Raw genomic sequence first — 22,029 nt, 5'->3', positions numbered from 1 at the left:
GTCAGAGAAATAACTCGGAAAAATGATATTCTGGTGCAAACCAAGTATAAATGGGCACCGCCCGGGCATTTAGTGCGAATAGAGGATGGCCGACGGTCGTTTAGGGTAACAAATTAGTTTCCAAGGGAACGAAAGCGTAGCAGGGGCGGAAGAATGTTGGGGGGGGGGGGGGCAGATGAGGTTAAGAAGTTCGCAGGGGTCAATTGGATGCAGCTAGCACAGGACCTGATTAATTGGAGGAATACGGGATGGGGCCTTCTCCCGCACTGGGTTTAGTCCGGCTGATTATTAACAAGCCAAGCTGGTCGGAGATGCTAGTTTCAGTGTCTGGCTGTCATGTTGTAAGGATTCGTTTCATTTTATGCACCGTACCTCGAAATTGTCCTCAAGGGGAAGATGTTATGCAGCCATATGTATGCACTATGGGTGTAATTACACGGAGTGTGCAAATATTCCTTTTCAATACGAATTAACTAAGATAAGGTGAAACTGCCTTCGAATATCGAATATCTGATTATTGCTAAATGCAAGCATTCGTGCTCTTGTTTAGTTCGAAATGCGGATAGTAGTGTTACGGAGAGCCTTGATATGGCCAGTTAACCCAGACTGCCTTGTCTAGCACAGCGGAAAATACAGTACCTCCCACCTAACTGCACACACTTCAGCATCGTCGTCTCTCAATTCAAACCCTCAAATCTTCGTTACAGTATTATCAAAGCAACTTAATTTAGAATCGCACATATGTGCAAACCCTACTGAAAAATCTAATACTAGTTTTAAATTTTATAGAGAATTTCATATTGGAATTTTTCTACAGGATGGGAATACAGGAAACCAGGTGGGCCTGTCATACTGTTGTTGCATGCAGTAAACGTTCAGTGATTTGCCATGAAGGAACTATAAGCAATGTCCGAATTACCCAAAGGTGTGAGTTAATGAATGTATTTAAAGAAGTCCTGGGAACTTTGCATTATAGAAACTTATCTAATGAATACCTGCACGACATTTGTCGTACATTTGAGATAAGAATGGTATTTTTTAAAGATTCATTATTTGCTTCGTTTTACAAACACTACCGGCAAGGCCTATAAGAAGCGACGCACTTTTCCGAAAATGCTCTCGTGGAATTTTGAGGATGCTGCACAGCATAGACAACGCGTTTATTTTCTTTAAGAAGGTTAAGTGTTCCTATTTGTTTCCATACTTAGCGAATGAATACTACATCTATCACTTTGCAATTTGAAGACGCGAAAACAAATCTATGCATAGTATATCAATTTCTTCAGCTTAGGGAAAGTTACCAAAAACATAATATGTTTCGGAGATGATTGTGAATATCGTTTGTAATCAAATGACCTCAGACTTTTGCACACAATAATTTAAAATAAATTTGTCCTATCCTTTTTCAAATATAAACTATGGCAAAAGCTACAGAACTATGGCGTATTGAGTTTTTGTGTCACATGGTATGTTCCCGCTATAATCATTTCGACTATGGTACTTTCACTAATTTCCCAGAACGGAAAGAACCCAATGAAATCTCTTCACGAATTAGAAATCTAGAAAACTGTCAGACAAGTGTTTATAAGGCTAAATAACTTTTAAGGTTGTACGAATAATGATATTTCTAAATATTATAAATACGAATATAGAAATAAATATCCTAATGTCGCATCGAATACCCAATAGCTGATCAGCAAAAAAGAAAAATTAGAAAATTAAATATAGATTTTCTTCGTTATTTCGGAGTTCACATGATGTTTGCAAATAAAATTGTGCTAGAGTTGCAGTAAAGTGCTACTGGAAAATTCAGTGTAAGTTTTATTCAGGGCACCATATACCGGTTTTTGTGCAAGGACTGCTCAACACAGTACCCAGGAATAATTACGAAAAGTAACCTAGCGATAAACTAAAGATATATAGAGACGGGGGAGCCGATAAAATGTCCTCATTAACCGAAAGCTCGAAGTATCAAGTGCTTGAAGAAGCGGCAAAAGACCTTTTGCATCACATGATTTTATCTCATGAACTTATGCGCGATAGCTGTATGCATTTAGACGAAAAGTAAGTGAGAACGACGTTTTTCCTCGTTTAGTCAAGTGCTTTACTTTGCTCATACTGGATAGGCTCTCTTCACAAAGCAGCTCCGTCGCGTTTAACGGATGCTTCACCGCACAGTCGAGCGGGAAGCATTGCGCTGAAGTGTGCAGTTCGGTTCAAGTGTGGCGAATCCGAAACTTTTTGGCGTATTCAGCGATTTTTGCGTAGCCAGAAAATTCCACGTATCAGTTTTTCAAATGCGAAGCAATATTGATATTATTTTATTCTCATTCAAAATTTCGAAAATTCAAACATTGAAAACAATTTGGATGCGCAACGGTTGCTCACCACTCGGCAAAGCACTGGGGTTCGATCCCAGGCCATGCTGGCTGCGCTTCAAGGTGCCCTCCTACTGTGCAATGTCAGTTCATGTTGAAGACCCTCGGTTGTACCGGAGCCTTCCAATCTGGCGTTCCATATAGGTAGAGCTGGTGTGGAAATGTTAGTCCTATAAACGAGACTTGCACATCAGACTTCTAATTTTATTTTCGGGGCAATTTAATATCGACACGTAAGCGCAAAACGTAGATGTGGCTTTGCAACAATGGTCCTCCGGTGCCTGCACATAATTCCGTTATTTTATGATTGCATTCGCGCCATCATTGAAAAATTAGAATTGAGCTGGTGTATCTCTAAACGTGGCCATGTGCCTAGAAGTGCCCCTCAGAGGGATGGTGGAATACAAGAGGACGATGTGGAAAGCCTCGAGACAAGGTGGCAGGTGTCCATAGCATGGTGATCATTGGCACACTTTTACTATGCCCCGAAGTGTTCTTAAAACTTGTTCCCTCTTGTGCCCGTTCCGGGCAGTTCAAAGGTTTCTGGTATTTTGCTTCATTTCTTTTCTTGATTCCCTGAACTGTACTTTTCATATCCATAAAAACTGATAATAGTTATTTTGAAGTGATTTTCCTTGTGAAAACAGTGTTTTCATGAAACTATTTCATACCGGTTATTTTCCCCAGTCCCCTCTCTTTCTTTGACAGTTTCCTCTCAGATGTGTTCCATTTTCTATGTCAGGAACCAATGTTGTAGATGACAACGAACAATCAATGCCGCAGTATCTTCTACTTGCTTCGAGGCATGTGGTGCAAATGAGGTCGCACCGGGTGCAAAATAACTTACAGCCTGCCTAACTCGAACAGGTATACTCTTGTGCAAAGGTGAGAGTAAAACCAGACGTTCTGCAAAAAAATAATGTTCCTGTCATGCACAAATGAAATTCGTATGGAGACAGTGGTCGAATCCGCACTGAGAAGTGACTTCGAAAGTTTGAGGCATGCCTACATGCCAGTGACATTCAGAAGCGTCATGTTATTTTGCAGTTTCATTAGTGCTGGCAAATACATGCTTAGAATGCTTGCAATACAGTCGAGGAAAGCAACACCTGCCCGCACACACTTCTGAAAGGAAGGAATGACAGATGAAGCAGGGGAACATTAAAACATACAGTGCAAAAAATGGCGAAATGTTTCAATAAATGCACCGGCAGTCTCTGATAATGCTAAGAACAAGATTCATACAACTCTCCTGGTCAGGTGTAGAAGTTACCATTAGAAACCCAGAGAAGCGGAAGCAGACTTGATGGCCTTCAGGGAAAAATGGAGGATGAGCAAGAGTGAATATTTGTTGGTCTGTATGATCCAAGGGCTTCTTGCTCACTTCGAATTTGCTTCTTTTTGTACCCTTAAAATTATGAAATTAGCTGCGTAGTTCTTTTCACACATTCTGTATTAACGACGTTCAGATTGACATAAGGCCACCCCAGTCTTTTGTTCATACTGAGGTAAGGAAAGCTTCAGGGTTTGGGCCTTCATGCAGATGGTTTGCACGGAGTGGAACCAGTTCTCGTGAGCAGTATCAAAAAAACAATAAACACGTTTGTGGGTTCTCGGGATGCTCTGGCTGCTACAATGACTATCAAAAACTTAATGTCAGCCTGAATTTTCAAATGGACCACCACTGAAACGAAAGATGTTGAATTCCCTTGCAATTAGTTTTTCGGCTATAGTATCTAGCTACAATTTGACAGGGGCCACCGCTGAAATAAAAGAAGTCAAAGTCGCTTACAATTAGTTTGTGGGCTAAGATAAGCTCATAAAAGCAAAGGACATTCTGACAACCTTTTAAGTGGCAGGTTCTTGATGTGACACAGCTCAGGTACACTGGATGGTTGTGGGTTTGAAATTCTGGAGTGTTTTCATTCGATAAAACACCTAGGAGGGCATGCCACTAGAAGCAGGAAACAAAAGTTCAAAAAGAGACCTTTCTATTCAAGATAATCTGTTACAGAAATACCTTGGGTGCGAAACAGAAGGCTATAAACCAGCAAAATGGGGCTACGTTCCCCTTGGCTCCTGAAGACACGCAACCACGTAACATAACAGCAATGCGGAGTACAATTAACATCTTGATGTAGCATGATGATATATGACATCAGGTTTGAATACCGGTTCATTAAAACAGGTTATATAAGTTAGTAGAAGTGTGCGAATATTCAAAATTTTGAATACAAATTAAACACGTTTTCTGTTCAATTTGGCTTATAAAAACTTATATTTAGAATTTTTTCAATACTTGAAAACTTTCGAACACACTGACACTTTTTTGAGATCACCCTATTTTCACAGCACTGCCCATTTCACCGCAATGCTTTACCGCATTGGCTGTCCCGTGGATCTCATCAAAAAGTGATTGCGCGTTTTGTGAAGACAGCCTGCCTTCCAGCAATGTGCACAAAGTGAAGCACTTGAGGAAACCGAGAAATACATTGTTCTGACTTAGGTTTCATCTCAATTGCAAACAGCCATCGTGCAGGTATTATCGGGTAAAATTACGGAGATGCAAACAGTTTTTGGCAGTTCGGCCAGTTTTCGGTTCGTTCATTAATCCAAGCTTTCGGTTAATTCACAGATGTTTTTCTGGTCTTTTGAAGGCCTTCTATAGAGCGATTACTGCATTCAGCAGACGTATGAAGGCTCAAACCGGTTCATTTAAACTCATCCTATAAAAAAGTTATAAAAATGCTAATGCTTTGGTTTCGAGGGTTTTACGTCTCAGCGACCCAGGCTATATAGATGCCATAGTGCAAACATGCATGCTGAATTTTCACGAGGTTATACCTCTCTATATCATTCTAGTTTATTGTTACTCGCAAATGTCCTGTGAATTTTGAAATAAACAAGTTGGACAATATTTGCTCTTCTTGATTTTCCATTCTTTCATTTAGTGATCAGATAATAAAAACTCACTTCAGTAGTCAAATGGAATTTTTTCATTAATTTGTATTCCATTGATATTTCAAAATTCATACATTAATACATCTCTAAGAAAATATTTTAAAGAACATTTAGAGAATGTGAACATCGCAATGCTTGTGTGAAGGTAAAGGTCAGGATGAAAATGGGAACCAACCAAAATGGCAGGGCAATAGCTCTTACCTAAAACAATACGAGAATTTGGCTATTTGCTGCATGGATGTGGTGGAGAGATGAATATTTCTTGATATTTCTTCAAGATATTTGATCACCATATGTTGTGCGCCAGTGCGGTCTTGGAATTGAGTTTTTTTTAAGAATATATCATGGAAGTGTCACACCATATTTTTTCGAATGCATTCTCTGTTCTGTATTGGATATACATTTGCAGGTACATTTTTCTAATTTATGAATAGCAATATTCTACTATATTTTCTTCTGCAAGAACTAGATTTCCTATTGCTTGCGCGGCTTATTTTTCAGGGAAAGAGAAGAAAGTGAGCTACAATAATTGTTACGAACTGCGATAACAAGCATAACAAAAATGTTAGGGAAGAGCATATCTATTTGCTTTTTCCACTGCAGGAGGAATATATATTATTTAAGAGTATAAAAGGTCTTTCCGAAGCTGCTTGAAAATGCATGAAGTGATCCATCAACGAAAGGTTTCCTAAAATATCACTCCGAGAAAGCTACCGGCAAATGATATTGTACAATAGTAACTTACTCAAAATGTAAACATAACTGAGCTTGGTCGATGAGTTCCGCTTGGCTAAAACACCAAATATATTTAGTTGTATTGGTGTTTGCATGAAGCTTGCCAGAAGCCTACGAGTTCTCTTTTGGTCTTGGTCATTGCTCCGTGCTGAGTGTAGAAGCTTTCTTAACAGTGACAACATCCTGTGTAGTGTATGTACTGAAAACATAATGAGTAAAAAAATGAGGGGACGCTTAAGCTGTGTGTTTAAGGGTGTTATGATATACAAGTATTAATGGATCAGTAAACTTTCAACTTGTTTCTTGTGTTATCTCACACATACTACTCATAGGTTTCAGGCTTAAAATATCACTTTATGTGAAGGACTACAAGATTCGTTATAACAAAGCCGTATGAAAGTGCCAGCAGGGCATAGTAGTAGTGTGTCGGAGTAGTGTATCGGTCCTGAAAGATTTCATTCCCGTATCACCTTTAGGTCTTGAAAGACAAGTGTGTTGGCAACACCTGCCTACCCATTCAATGCGGCCTTGTGACGTCGCGGTACACAGCGGCCAATCAGTGCCCCTCCATGTCGCCTACCATATACCACAACCCGAGAGATCTTTGTGATGTTTTTCTCACATTACAGGTGCCGAGAGGAATGTTTTAGAAAACATTTAGTTTAGGTTTAGAGGGTTTAACGTCCCAAAGCGACTCGGGCTATGAAATGCTGTAGTCGAGGGCACCAGAAGTTTCCACCACCTGCGATTCTTTAACTTGCACTGACATCGCACAGCACACGCGCGTCTTTCTTTCCGCCTGCAAAAAAAAAAAAAAGCGGCCGCCGAGATCGGGGTTCATTCATGCATCCTTGGGCACAGTCGCTTAACGCCTTAACCACTGCGCTACCAAAACAGGGTTTTAGAAAAAGGTCTCGAATGCGCATAGTGTCATGTGTGTGCTGCAGGAGTGATGTGGGGAAACGAAACTCATACACGCTTACTGATATACACGTGACTGCTCCACAAATACTCATTCGCTTTGTTGTTTTGTGTGCACTTCTTTCCTTCCAGGAGGAGCTGCCTGCTGATCCAACATCGGACTCCCTATCATAATTTGTGGAGCACGAAAAGATCAGTGCAGAATGTGATTCATTCTGTCTGGACCCTGGATATGAAACTGGATATGGACCCTGGATATGAAACTACAAATGATGGCTCAGTGTAGCTGCTTTGCAGCTTGACTTGCCGCCATTGGTTTTGTTTTTGTGCTAGCAGGATCATCATCATCGTCATCATCATCATCATCAGCCTGACTATACCCACTGGAGGGCGAAGGCCTCTCCCATATTTCTGCACTTAGCAGGATACTAGAACGCTATTATTTAGCAATCGCATTTACCGTTCCTGGGTAACTACTTGCTTGCTCTTTGACTTCAATTTTACCTTCTAAATCAAGTCATAATATTGTAGTAGTCCCTATCTTTCCATGAACAATTTTCTCTCAGATAATGTGGACGGCGATAGTGTGTAGGAAATACGGCGCGTGCTCACATGCCTTATTGGGTGGAAAAACAGCGCGACATACGAACACGACAGCAAAGGAACACAAGACGAGCGCTCGTCTTGTGTTCCTTTGCTGTCGTGTTCTTCTGTCGCGCTGTTTTTCCATCCAATATGTTCCACCAACTCGCCCGTTTGGCTATAGTGTTGAACTTCACATGCCCTACCTGAATAATAGTTTCTTCTATACTCATTCAAGTTTAGTTTCTATGGCCGAACGATGTGTGTCACCTTACAGATGTGTTGATGTCATGTGCGACTTGCAAGCACCTCAGTATTATCACTGGTTTTTCATTTCCAGAGATTAAAACACTTGAGCAGGCTTAAATGAGAATCAAATGAAGAAAGAAATACACTGCAATAATTTTATACGCTACATGACTCCTAACATTTTATGTCATAGCCAACATCCAGCTATTAGAATGTTGTGAATTTGCAGGGTCGCAGCGGAGCACCAGAGCAAGATGACCAGCGTGGCAGGCTTCTCATTCTGAAAAGCCCGTGCCGTGCTTGCGCTCCGAGCACGCGCTGTACATCTTTATTTTCCTCTAACATGGCTGGTAACGCTGATCTCAGCGCCTCCGCTTTATAGCGTCGGCGGGCGCTATAAGAACGTACAGAGTATAAAATGACGTTGAGTGTTAAATTTTTACCAGCTATCAACGAATTCATTTCCAGTCACTGTTTGACCTGGTACCCATACCATGTGTGCAAGCATCAAACATCGAGGGATGTATGAATGGAGAATCCACTGAAGAAGAGAGGGACGAGCACAAGAATAGTGAGTCTGTAATGACGGCCACTACACAAAAAGAGGAGTCTAGTTTTATTTGTGTACAAATCCCAGAAACGCCGCTTGAAAAATCGCATGGAAATCCGGAAGGCGCACAGCTAAAGAGCAATGTAGCAGCGGGCAATTTACACCCACACCAGCCACACTGAGATGCGTCGATTGCTATTGTTAAGCTAGTCTGCAGGCATCTTAAATGATCTTGTAATCAATTTATAATAAGCGGTGATCATTTTTAGCTTTATTGGGAGCTTCATTAAATCTTTCTGGGTGAGTTGGTGCATATTGGTACGCGAAAAGGATATAGAGGAAACAAAGACAGCAGTGCACAGACAAGGTGGCAGGGAGCGTTTGGGTTTTGTGTCATCACCCTGTATGTGTTTCGTTGTCTCATTTTAGCTACTACTTTTCAGTGTACATTATTGTGAAATTGTCATCAAAGACAATTTCGATGGAATATCTGCTCGTCTCCACCTGAAGAATGTTAGAAAAGCGAACATTTAAGGGAGATCAAACACATTTTGATCAATGTCACTTGTGCGATGTGAAACTGTACCAGTGGGCACAGAAAAAGGTCACTTGGCAAAAAAAAACAAAGATTGTTGATGAGCTGTTTCGTATATCTTTAGTAACGTCTAAATAATTAAAAATTAGAATATATAAGTAAGCAAAGACTGTATTCGGGCTCCAAGATAAACGACGTGGTTGGCCACAAATTAGGGAAGCCCACGGTGCAAATGGAACGCCTCCTGCTCCAAGAGAACGAGTGAGCTAATTTTGTTTAACGAACCAGAAAACAACAATGACCAGAAATCTAAAACTGTACGGACTTGCGTAACATATGGACATAAGTGGATACAGCTAGCACAGGACCTGGGTAGTTTAAGAAATATGGGAGAGCCCTTTGCCCTGCAGTGGGCATAGACAAGCTGCTGCTGCTGCTGCTGATGATGATCACGTAACATAAACCATAACATAAACATAACCATAAACATAGACGTACAGAAGCATATGTGCGGACTTCATAACTAATTGGAATTGAGCTCAGAAGTACGTTGAAAACTATAGGTGACAGGACTTAATCTTGAGGAACGCCTTTGGCTTGCTTGCATCTGCCAACATGAACACCATTTATCGCACAAAAAAAAAACAGGAATGCAGATACCTATACAAGTAAATATTGTCGAAATAGAAGAATATGTAATTTTTGAAAAAGTAAGTCGTACTCAATAATATCATAAGCTTTGGCTTTATATAATTTCATCAAAGCAGCGTGCGTTTTTGGCCCTGTAAAAAGAGATACTCTTCAGGTCAGCATACACAATCCCAAAGGAACACTTTGGACGGAAACTAATTTTACAATGACCGAGGATATTTTCTTTGTTCGCAAGGTTTGAAATATAAGCGCCGCTCATTCAATTACTTTAGTGCTTCACGTTAATGAAATAGGTTTATTACTATTCATAGAGTGTGCAGAGCCATTGTTTATGGTAAAGGATAACGTTTACAAATTTCCGCTTTGAAGGTATTCAAGCATATTTGAGGGAATAATCTGCTAGTTCCAATAAAGAGTAAGGAGAGTCTTCGAAGTGGATCTTTATTATCTTCGAAGTTACCCTATTGAGGCGAGGAGCAACAGCTGCTAATCTCATCACTGTAGAAGAAATCGAATAAAGGGTAATCTGGGGGTCATATATAACTGAACCCATTGGCACTACAGATACTCAGCGTAAGAGAAGCCCAAATAAGAAACAGTTCTGCAGTCCTCTGGCAACTATTTCAGTTGTGTTTAGTAATTACTGGGCAGTCGAAACAAGAGAAGATATATTTTGTGCAGCTAGAATCTTATTCCACGACTGTAGAAACCCAAAACGAGCTCTTCGGTTGCCCAATTTAGAAAGCAAATAGAAATATTCAGCCTCATACTCGCTTTTCTCTCTTACAATTTGTGCTTAAGAGTAGCTGCGATGAACGTATAATCATGCCAGTGTTTGGGTACTGATTGTGGAGGAGCTTCGGTTATGCAGTTTTTGTGCCTCTTATCCCGGGAACAACGAGCATTTCACCTAACTGATCTAGCATTTCCTTGTGAACTGCACACCAAGAACTCTGAGTTCTTATGGCAATGCTCAAATGCCGAGCGTAAGCCTTTTGATTTTGGTTGTTCATCATTGTGAATTACTGATTCGAGAGTTGAGTGCAAAGTAAAAATTATTACAGTAACAAATTACTTCAACCATTAAGAATTAGGACTTAAGCGGCCAATAACACCAAAATGTCTGGTATGTGATCACTAGAGGTGCCACAGTCAACTCTTGACCAATTATTAAGATAAATGCTGGGAGTGTAGAAGTTAGATCAAACATATAGGTTGTGCGTTCGTCTGAAAGCAACCGAGCCAGAATTTCTGCAGAAACGTTGTATGTAACCGGATTTCAAAGGCGCTTTTTGCAGATATCTGTATTATAGTCCCACAATACATGACGCGGATACGTGCTGATCAGTCAACAAAATCGAGTTCCGAGAAATAAATAATATAAAATCTGGAGCTGTGCTATCTTGTACACAGCAAGACAAATAAACATACAAAAAACCCAAACAGATAGCACTCTGAAATGTCAGACACTTTGTAAATAACTGGAAATAAATCTTAGCTCTGTGGCATAATTTCGAAGGAATATAATTAGGCCTCCTCCTTTTGACAGATGATCTTGTCGAAATGAGAGACAATTTGGTATATGTAAATACTTGTCAATTGTAACTCAGGTTTTCTGCAAAATATTTGTCTATTATGTTGTGAAGGATTATGAAGTAAATTTTTGAAGCTGGTAGAATAGATCGATAGTTCCACTGTAGACACCCCTATGGTTGCAAAATCAGAGCCGCCACAACTACATGCCTCCAAATATTTTCCTGGATTTATGCTTATGCTTTTTACTTTGGCTTGGGTCTCGAAGACGACGGGATGAACACTGGAGGTCTGCTGCATCAGAAAATGCTTCAATGACTCCACCATCTCGGCGTCATTAATGATGCAATCATCACCTGAAGCTTTAGTATTGGAGAAGGAGAAGCAGCAGTAGTTTTATTCCTGACATAATATACCAGTCAATGCAAATGATAGCCATCTGTATTGCGTCTGCATCAGATATCCAATCCATCTATATATGCCTGCAACCGTACCTGAACTATCTTGAGAACTGATTGTGTGGCTTCCGAGTCACGTCACGTGTTTGCCGTCTTAGCAAATGTAAGTTACCGTCTTCATCCACGCCATTTGTCAATATGTCGCTCAGCGCACTCCAACATAAGAAGTTTGAAACTCTAATCTCTAAACATATAGTCCGGTTTAGGTGTCCGTTTCTGCTAAGGTAGTCAGAACCCCGAGTCCGTCCATCTTCAATTCATCCGAGCTTGTGCATGACCCTACGTCGTGAAACGAGCTGCTTGCAGCGGCACGCCGTAAAAGCCCTGCATCCTTGTTCACAAGAATGGCCAGCCATCACGGGTAACTAACTATAAGTATCGGACCTGTTGCGTCTGTGATCGCATCTGTTACGCATATTCAGAATATCACTGCGCATAGCCTCTGCACTCCCGCTATACTAATTTTGATTAATTTGGTATGTGGCCTACAGATCATGCATGCAACAATTCCTATCTTCGCGAGTATCAAGGTGGTGCATGCATTTTCGTTTTGTTTCATTCCCTTTCTTTTCAGTAATTTATTAAGGTGTACTTTCATTTTGTATCTATATGCTAGCCCTCTCCCACTCTGCAATACAAGGCATATCCACAAAATACACTAATATATTTGCGTATAGCACGATAATTCAACATTTTACGGCTAAAGCATTTCATGTATCATGAGTGGTGTCACCAGTCTGTGTCGTCAGAGACTGTCACAAAGTACGTGGACAGAACTTGTCCACGCGGATTGACTATAGGGAACCAAAGCTGGAGTTTGCTCCGCGACGCCAGCGGAGCGGAGAGGAACTACAAAACCTACGCGCATCCGCGCCCGCGCTGCGCGCGGCTGTCTGCGGAGTCTGCACAGCCCGCTCGCTCGGGAGCGCGTGCTACAGGCAGCCGCACGTGCAAGCGGAGCGGGAGAAGGAGAGTGAGGACGAGGGGGGATGGTCGGGCGTCTGTGCGTGCAAAGCGGGCGCTCTTTGCCAGTGGTGTTTCTTATTTTTGCTTTTTTCTGTGCCCCGGCTGACATACAGGCTGGCTGGAGGCACGCTTTTTATCGGTGATTTCGAAAGTGAGAAATTGTGATTAATTGATCGCCGCGGACATTGTTTTCAAAGAGCGCTTGTTGGCAGGCTCAGACAAAAAAAAAAAAAAAACATGAACGCGAATTCGGTACTCGAAGGCAGAAGTAAGCGACAGGTATTTTGAAGGACTTGAGGCGGCACCTCTTGATGTCTCTTCCATGTTCAGAGAATGAAGGGTCCAGCCTTCTCGTTGAGAATTGATACGCGTGTACACATCGACGAGTGATCCGGGCGCTAGTTGGAGAGCTTCCTTTACATTTGTGACTGCTCACTTGAAAGGGGCCTATTCAACTCTTTGGGGACAGACGTTTTAGGCGATGCTGCCGGCGCCGTGGTGCCTGCTTTCGGCGCGTTTAGGACGCGTTCCCTACAAAGGCACAAAGCATGCCGCCTTACCCTTTGGTTCCTGCTGACAGCGGTCAGGGGGAGTTCGCTGCTGTGGTACTGCCATCCGAAATCAATGACTTACCTACCTTTAACGATGAGAGGTTTCTTAACGACCTGGGTCACTGGCGAGAAGCCGAGGCATGCCATTCTTTCGGCAGTTTCCTCTCTCCGTGAGACGAAGAGCGAGGAAATGCCTGACGACTTTTCATGCAGGCGAGGACATCTCTCCAAGTAAACCTTTGTCTTCTTAATTCCACAGCTACGCTGTGCAATCCTTAGTCCAGTTATCTCCTCTAGCGAATGCGCAGTTTTGAGCTCCCGAAGCAGAATCGCGTATGAGGATAGGACGATTAACGTATGTGTTTTCCCTTTATAAGCGCCGAGTGATGGCATTAATGACATATATCTGTTTCTTGAGGTCGACTTGGTTCTGCGATGGCTGCTGCGGCACCGCCAGTTACAAACAGAGGTGCGAGATACGAGCGGTACGAGATACCTAAAAAAAAAACCGACAACCATCGTTTCAACACAAAAGAGAGAAGAGAGAAAAACACTTTCACGAGTTTTGCGAAAAAGCGCGCCGCCACTTTTTCATTCGTTTTTTTTTTCTTGCCCCCTTTGTTGGAGCGCGACGGCGGCCGGAGGAGGAGAGAAACAACCGAGCGCGCGCAAACACGTGCTGGAGAGCAGCGCGGAGCAGACGACGCGGCCGCACTGCGCGTAGGTTTTGACGGGATCTCCATGGAGGGCGCTGACGCACAGAGCGGCGCAGCGCCCCCTGGCCCAGGTTTTCTCCCCTATATCGGCTGCTACGCATGCCAAGTGGCCGGGTTTCGACTAGCACTGATGATTGGGCGAGTTCGAATGTCATTTGAAAAATAACAGTGCGAGATTATGCAAGGCCGGAAGGAAGACAAACATAGACGAGCTCCGAGTTACAGCTGAAGTTTTTTGCTTGGAATGTGGAAATAAATGTCAGATTCCAAACTAAAGAAAAAAGGGGCGACGCACACTTGATCATGTACTTGACTAAGAAAATGATAAAGCATTATATGCTACTACACATGCAGCGTTCATAGGCAAGTGCAATTCACCCCCAAGTGGTCGTTTGCTGTTTAGTGACTGCCAATTCTTTCCACGTTCCAAGCAATAAACTTCAGCTGTAAGTCAACGCACATTTGTTTCTGTCGTCCTTCAGTACTTGACTAAGCCTTGTCAATCTTCTTGAAATTATTTTCGAACCTAATCCATAATGAAAATACTCGCTTCCTTGACGCACGACTCAGAGCATTATATTACCGCCAAGTCAATCGAGCCTCTTTTAAAACTGCATGGCACAATCTCGTGCTGTAGAGTGAACATCGTCGACTTCAAGGCGGGGGTCCCACGGTGGCCATCTTGAAATTAGTTCAAATTCTGCCACCAGGCTACGCCACTGATTCAGGACTGAGAAAGTGTCTATCGGCCTTGCCCCCCCCCCCCCCCCCCGTTGGCTGAGGGACCCAACCTTTGCGTTGTAGAGAAGCTGTCTTTTGTTGGAGGGTGGGTTTTCAAAGCCCCATTCTTCTCCCCGCCGTGCGCAGGGGGAAGCGTTCACCTGCTCTTAGCTTGACTACAGCGGATAGCAGGACTGCGGGGTGCTAGCTTGCCTTACCACGGCTGAACTTGAGCGGCGACGCGGACCGCCGCCGCTCGATTCGGCCATGACCGAATGTGCGTAACGTAAATGAAAAGTACCTCCTCGTTTTGTTGTTGTTCACTGTTCTGGACAGAGTGGAAGCTTGAGCGAGTTGATGATACATCGTCGACATATGTTCACGATAGCTGAAGTGGATACCAAAAATGGAAAGGTGCGATATGATGGAAGATATTTATGTGGCTCTTGTATACTATACTTTGACTCACAAGAGATTTGCACCACTGCGAAAGGCAGGGGCTCCCTGGCCCATTCAAATGCGCACTGTAATAGGTAATTGTGCTCCGACGCACCCCTCGAATCGGCAAGGGCGACAGTTGGAGCACAATTGCCTATTATAGGTGGTGTGAATAGTGGTTATTCAAACAAAAGGAAGGAAAAGAGTGCTGCCAGCCGCTTCAACTGCTATCTAAAATCTGAAGCGCCCAAGCTGCAGCCGGCGGGAAAGCAAAATGATGGGGAGAGGAAAGCGAGGGGAAGTGCAGAGGGGAGCTATAGCAAGAAAGTAGAGGGGGAGCTTTGTACATTAGTTACAAAGTACAAAAAAAAAAAAGGGAAACGCGTTTGCCTCGCTCGCGCGCAAGTGTCCAAGTGCTCTTGGTCCATGGCGCCCGGGCCTTTCGCAGTACTAAAACCATTTTGTGAGACCACGGCCGGTCTCGAGGGAGAGCGCGTTTCTCTCTTCTCTTACGGCCTCTCCAATGGGGTCTGTTTCCACCGCCCGCCGCGCCTCGGTGGGGTCGCCACCGCCCCACTGCTGCTTCTCCGCTACAGCCCTTCACGCGCAAGGGAAACGCGCGCTCGCTCTTCGCTCCGCCCGCATCGGTTGCAACCGGCAGGCCCTGATATTTCACCCCTTATGGCTTATAGGAAGAAGCCGTAATCAGCGTCTGATTTATCGTGTATGAGCAATAAAATAGTCAATAATGCGCGCCTTCGTCAGTGCTGTCGCGCACGCTCGAATGAAGTTTCGGGTGCACTTACATCAACACTTTTTGCCCCTCAATTTTTCACAAAACTATATGTACCATTTTATGCAGTGTGCCTTTGAAAGCTGTAAGCAGGTATAGCGCGACCTGACGCTAGTTCGGTAGATATTCCAAGTATTCTGTCAACCGCTGCCGTTTCCGTTTAGAGCAAAAGAGGCACTGACGAAAATTCATAGCACGTCTCAGATTCAGAGTAAGGAACAAAAATTTAGCCATACAGTTAAAATTTCAGTTGTCTAGTGATGTGGGCTGATCTAGCTTCGTTTAAAACAAATCAGTAGGTTGAAAGACAGCAGATGTATACGTATAGTCTCGCGACTGACGCACACGTAGACAGTCGTAGTCAGTTTAATACCAGTGATAAAAAAAAACATTTTATCAAGGAAATGGGCATAAACAGATATGCATAATTGAAAAGAGTAGGTTGAAAGACAGCAGATGTATACCTAGTCTCGCGACTGACGCACACGTAGATAGTCGTAGTTAGTATAATACCAGTGATTAAAAAAAAACATTTAATCAAGGAAATGGGCATAAACAGATATGCATAATTGAAAAGAGCAGCAAGCAATAAAAAAAATGTCCTTCAAAGTTAACGCATTGCACTCATTCATCAAAACGGTACATATGCGGCTAGAAAATTGAAGTCTCAAAATTTTTTTGGACGGTTTGTGCACATAAGGAGCTGGCCTTTCGTTCCTGTCTGTCACCTTCTTAGCATAATTGACAAGAAGGAGTCTGAGAAATTTCTCACATATTAAAGAAGCGGACGTTGGCTATTGTCAATGCCTTCCGGGCAACTCAGCAAAGGTGAGTTCTCAAGTGCTGGCTGGATTAAGATTTGAAGGACTTCAAGTACATTTGTGTGTGGTAGGTGCACGACAGCTTTTTTAAAAAAAAGACACAACCTTGTCCAAGAGCTACAAACTCTGGTTTTGGATAATGCAGTCCGCTAGAATCTTGTCCTCGCAGAATAGTGTACATGGGGCTGCTTCTTTCGCTGGTTTCAAGAAGGATAGCACAAACGTCACACCCGAAGTCACTGATTAACTTCGCAATGTATCCAGCGACGTAAGCTAAACCAGAATACGTGACAGTGGGTTATGGGATGACAGGAGATACCATCACTTCTTTCAGTTCCTCGGTTACTGATTGCGGCAGAGCTGAAATGATTTCGTCGGTGTCGACACTAGGTGCCTAGGCGCGCAATACAGTGCGACATACAACTCCTATAGTCACCTCTGAATAAATAGCACAGAGAAAAGCTTTTATATCCATTATTGAGGAGTGTCCCTTGAGTAACAGTGGTGAATGTGTAATAAGCAAAGAATTCTACCAAAATAATGGGGCAGCGATTGCAGGCATTACTGCACAGATAGTTACAAGGAACCATTAGTTCAAAAACATACTAGAAAAATGAAAATATTGCTAGGAATTAGTGCTTGAAATAGATTTCCTGTTTTTTTCATGAAATAATCATGATATCATGTAAACATTTCATTAAACCAGCGTTTATTTGCAAAATTAAAATAATGTTTATAATACAACATAAAACATTTGCTGGTCTATAAATTATAGCAAAATTGAAACCAAAACTTAAAAGCGTTAACTCTGACGTTATACTACTAATACTTTGTCATGTAAGCATTGTGCAACTTACATTACATTTTTATAAAATTATTTTCATCTTCGGTGTTACTTCGATGGTTTCTCGTCTAGCGCTGAAAGACGGTTTTGCCATTGTTGCTGTTATGTTTGCCTTGAAGAAGTTTCGATGTGATCACTGTTCATTCACTTTTTTTATTCATCTTCTTGTACAGGCTTGGGCAAAAATTCAGATTAAAATGAACAAAAGTAGATACCATGCCGCAATACATGTCATATGCTTGTCGAGCGTTTGCTGAGCGACAGTGTTTTTTAATATAAAGACTCCATTCACGTGTGTAGCACGCTGACAGGATGCCGCTGCAGCATCTACCTTCTGTAATGTTTCATTTAGGGGCTGCACTCACCACGAAACCCGCGGGCGACAGCGCGAAACCAGGCAAAAGCCACCCGCCGCCACTGAAGCAGATGCGGAGCGAACAGTGAGCAGGTCGCGCCCCTTGCGGCGGCGGAGAGCGTGACTCAAGGAGAAAAGTTCCCATTGTTCACGCGATGATTGAGAAGGCCGTAAGAAAGAGCGCGCGCTCTCTCCTCTCTCCCTCGAGACCGGCCGTGGTGAGACGAAGTATTCGCAACTTTCACGGGCTATAGGCAAGCGTCATGTTTGTAAACAAAGGTGGCGCTTCGATCGGCAGCGACAGGGGTGTAGGCAAAAACGCAGGGTGCTTACACTGCGCCAAGCGACGCTGCCTTCGAAACCAGTTCGCGCGTGCGAATATTCTAAAGCGTAAGCTTTGCTTGTACGTAGAAATAGTTTGGTCTATGCCTGGAGAGAAGTTCAGCGATTTACTAGCATATTACTGCTGGAATTACCTGGCGAACAGGGCTTCATTGGCTTCTTTCTCCGTGGCCTCAACAGCGCGCGGCTGCGGTGGGCGACTGTAGTGAGTGATTAAATTAAATGAAAACGAGAAATCACAATGTAAAAGAAAAACTAATATATTGTGAACACACTCGAACTTCCGGGCCTATTGTTAGCGCCTGCAAGGACGATAATATGAATGATTGGAAGTGCGTTTTTCATATGACGACTATTTTGATGGGTACCTTTTCTGCTGCTCCAAGCACCTTCACTCTAAAGAATAATATTACCGGCAACTATACTGAACTAGAAATAATATTTTTAGCTCACTGTACCAGCAACTTAAATCATAGAATTTCACTGAATAATAACTCAATCTTCTTGTTCTTTGTAACATTCACCTTGTGGGCGCGCTCCCAACTTGTTTTATCCTGCTCGATAAAAAGACGTTCGATCCCTCATAGCCAATTCCACTTTGTGACATTAAACGTCGTATATACCACAATTAACTATCTTACTCAATCAGAGCTCGTTGTATGGGTAATTCGTTCATTATAATCTTAATGATCTTCAAAAATAAAATTTAATACTCTGAGAAATAGCGCTGCTTGATTTGTCCGGTTCCTAACGATGTTCACTCGATTTCTATGACCGTTGATGAAGAGTGCGTCACTCGTTTAAATTCGGGAAAGTGAAAACAGAGAAAAGCTACTTTACTATTCTCATGGCCTGTTTCGGCAATGATAGCGCTGGAGTGACCGCTGGTAACTGCAGTTGCCTTCGCAGCAGCTTTTGTGTCCTTTAATGTACGAGAATGTGCACGGGTAGTACCGCAGATGAATGGAACTCACAGCGCGGATTCCTAGCTGCGTTCCATTAAGATCATATACGCGCACGGAATATCACGTCTAAACTTCTTATGGCCTGGTAGTATATATACACCAAAACGTGAACGAGCTGCAGGCGTTTGTTATTGCGCTATTCGTCGTGTGGCAGAAAATTAATCACGGCAATTAAGAGTTGCAAACGAAATGATCAAGTTTCAGAGAAGTGCACGCACGTTAGCTGACAAGGCAATCATAGCCGAAAGGTCTACAAATGTCTCGCTCAATATGCCTCTGTCATTCGCTCTCATCTTCATCCGGCCGCGAGAAACAAGTGAAAACAAGTACCACTTTCTTTTTTGTGCCTTGTGGCGCAATCAACCCACCACACATTGCAGGAATATCGGGAATAATGCTCGAAAACGCAGCAAGCGCTGCGCATCCAATGCAGACGGCCCATGCTTTTGCCTACACCACGAAAGTCACTGCTGTCGCCAGCGCCGCCGCATCTCCACTGACGTCATGGGCTGACGCTTGTCTATAGGCTCCGTACAGTGAACAGGGGGCGCTGCGTAGGAGCGCCGCACTCAGCGCCGCCGTGGCGAATTCCGCGTTACTGAGCAGGCCGAGAAACGGTCGATTTCAAGGGGAGCGCACTCCCCCTTGAGGCAGGCCGTGGCTGATGATGCAGGGGAGGCGGTAGGCAGCCAGTGGCCACCCACCGTTGTTTGTGCTCAACCAGCGGGTGCGATTGTGTGTTATGGCATGCACTAGCTTTTTTATTGTGACTAGTGACAATCTATAATCTTCGGGTCTTAAGGGAATATAACAGGGATCTAAAACTCGTATTTGCTGTGCGGGCCGCATTGAACAAGTTTGTCCCTCGCAGGATAGGAGACGGAAAATAACAAGAAAATAAGAGAACAACCAAAAAACAATGGGAAGGTAAGTACAATAAATACCAATAAAAAAAGCTTCTCGTTCCCATAACACTCCTCATCTTAGTGGAAAAGAAAACCGACGTGATTCTTCGGTTTGCTTCCGCATCACTTGGTGAAAGGTACTAATGGTGCACCGGTTAATAAATACTATACTTACCATCAACACGATAAAAAATGCACAGTTAGAAATGAAATAAAGGACGGGCAGTATGGTGCATTGCTCTTTGAGGCAGAGTGACGTACTATTGAAAGTTCATGCCGATTAGGCGGTGAATGCCTCTTCATTCAAAAAAAAAAAAAAGTTTGCCGCCTGGGTCTAAAGCCTTTGAGTTTATTTGAGTTTCAGATCAAGGCTGCTGCTACCGCTTTCTGAACATAAGTTTAGAGCCGCCGGTCTGCAGCGCGCAGCTCCAGGGCCCGCGATTCGCGTGTTCGAGATCCCTGGCAGAGTCGGATAATCTCTGACTAGCAGAACGAATATATTCAACGCTGGACATATGTGTGCTTATGGGACGCGTGTTCTCAAAAAAAAAAAAAAAAAGTTTATTGCAGGTCTAATCTCGACTGGCTGAGTCGCGTGGTAGTGCTACTAGCGGACAAAATGAACCTGTCTTTATTCTGACGTATTTCAGACTATTGCGGAACTCGGACGTAAATAAGATTTTCAGCGGACTCGCGACCAGCAAGATTTTGATCGCGATGTTACCTACTGGCAAGCATTTTGCGGTGTAATGGCAATGCGGTGTAATGGCAAGGAAATAATTTTTTTCTGTCATTTAATCTAGAAGGTAGAATTCAGATGTAGAAAGATAAGTTTTGTGCTTTCCGATTACAGTTCCCAGAAATTGTGCTCCATCTACAATCTTAATTCTGCTAACGCACCTGCATATTTTCGTTCAGCTAACAATCACCCGTACTCTGATGGGAAATAACTTCTTGAAAGCAGTGCCGGTCCCTCGTACGGCCTGCCTGGGAATCAAGAATTCAATGCCCAACTAGCCTTCATGCCTACGGTAATCCATGGCGCCTCAATACTGACGATTGCTTTTTGTTCTCTTCGCATTATTTTTTTCCGAGACCACCACTTGCCGCCGTTGAACAGCGTCTGAAAGCGTGCGCTGGAGCCGCAGCGCCTTCTCAGAGTTTCGTTTGAACTGCGGTAGGTGGCGCAGGGGTCGCGCGCAAACTTGGCGGCGCCACTGGAAATCCAATATGGCTGCCCTTAAGGGGATCCGGCTGTCACGCTTCAAGTGCGTTGTGCTGGGCTACGTTTTCTGAAGCTCCATTAAAATACTCGCGCGAGTTTTCTGTGGTGCGAAGATATGCACGGTATTGTCAGTCAGCGTACAAGCCCTTTGTGAGCATGCGTTGCAGGGGTGCAATACAAAAGATCCTTCGAGCGTGGCTGTAGTCAGGTATGTGAAACATCCTGCTGACTGTGTTGTGCGGTAAGCACGACAGGTTCCCAGGAGACTCTAATGCTACGGAGAAACGTTCAACGCAGATGAATATAGATAAAAGTTTCAACTTTTATCCATGGATCACTGGCACTCGCGAACTGCAGCATTTCAAGATGTCGCGCTGTGCATTCACGCGCATAGCACAGGCATGCCGAGCGGCCAACCCCGCATTCTACGTGCCCTAATTTTTCTCTTCACTTCGAAATATGCATCGAAGTACCTGCTATACCTAGTTTGGGCACAAGAAAACATCACTATAAAGTAACAATGATGGTCTACTGTGATCACTTTAACCAACCTGTTTTTTTTTTTTCTGATGGGGATTGACTTTCGCAAGTGATGACCCAGTGCTGACACAAACGTTTTTTCGAGAACAGTTACTTGCAAGCAAGACAGCTAGAGTTATGGCTTCGAGAACAAGCCGCATATGGACTGCGAGTGTATGCTCCGTAACGTTACATACAAGCTCCTAATCTAACGTCCATCTGACAGTTGCTGATTGAAAACACTGCATTCAGTCAACCGGGTAGGAAACAAACGTTCTTAATTTCTCAAACATGATCGAGCCATGAATTGGTCGGC

Source organism: Amblyomma maculatum, chromosome 1 (assembly GCF_055883805.1).
Source record: "Amblyomma maculatum isolate TAMU_Amacu chromosome 1, ASM5588380v1, whole genome shotgun sequence".
NCBI lineage: Eukaryota > Metazoa > Arthropoda > Arachnida > Ixodida > Ixodidae > Amblyomma > Amblyomma maculatum.
Note: the sequence above shows the minus strand (reverse complement) of the source record.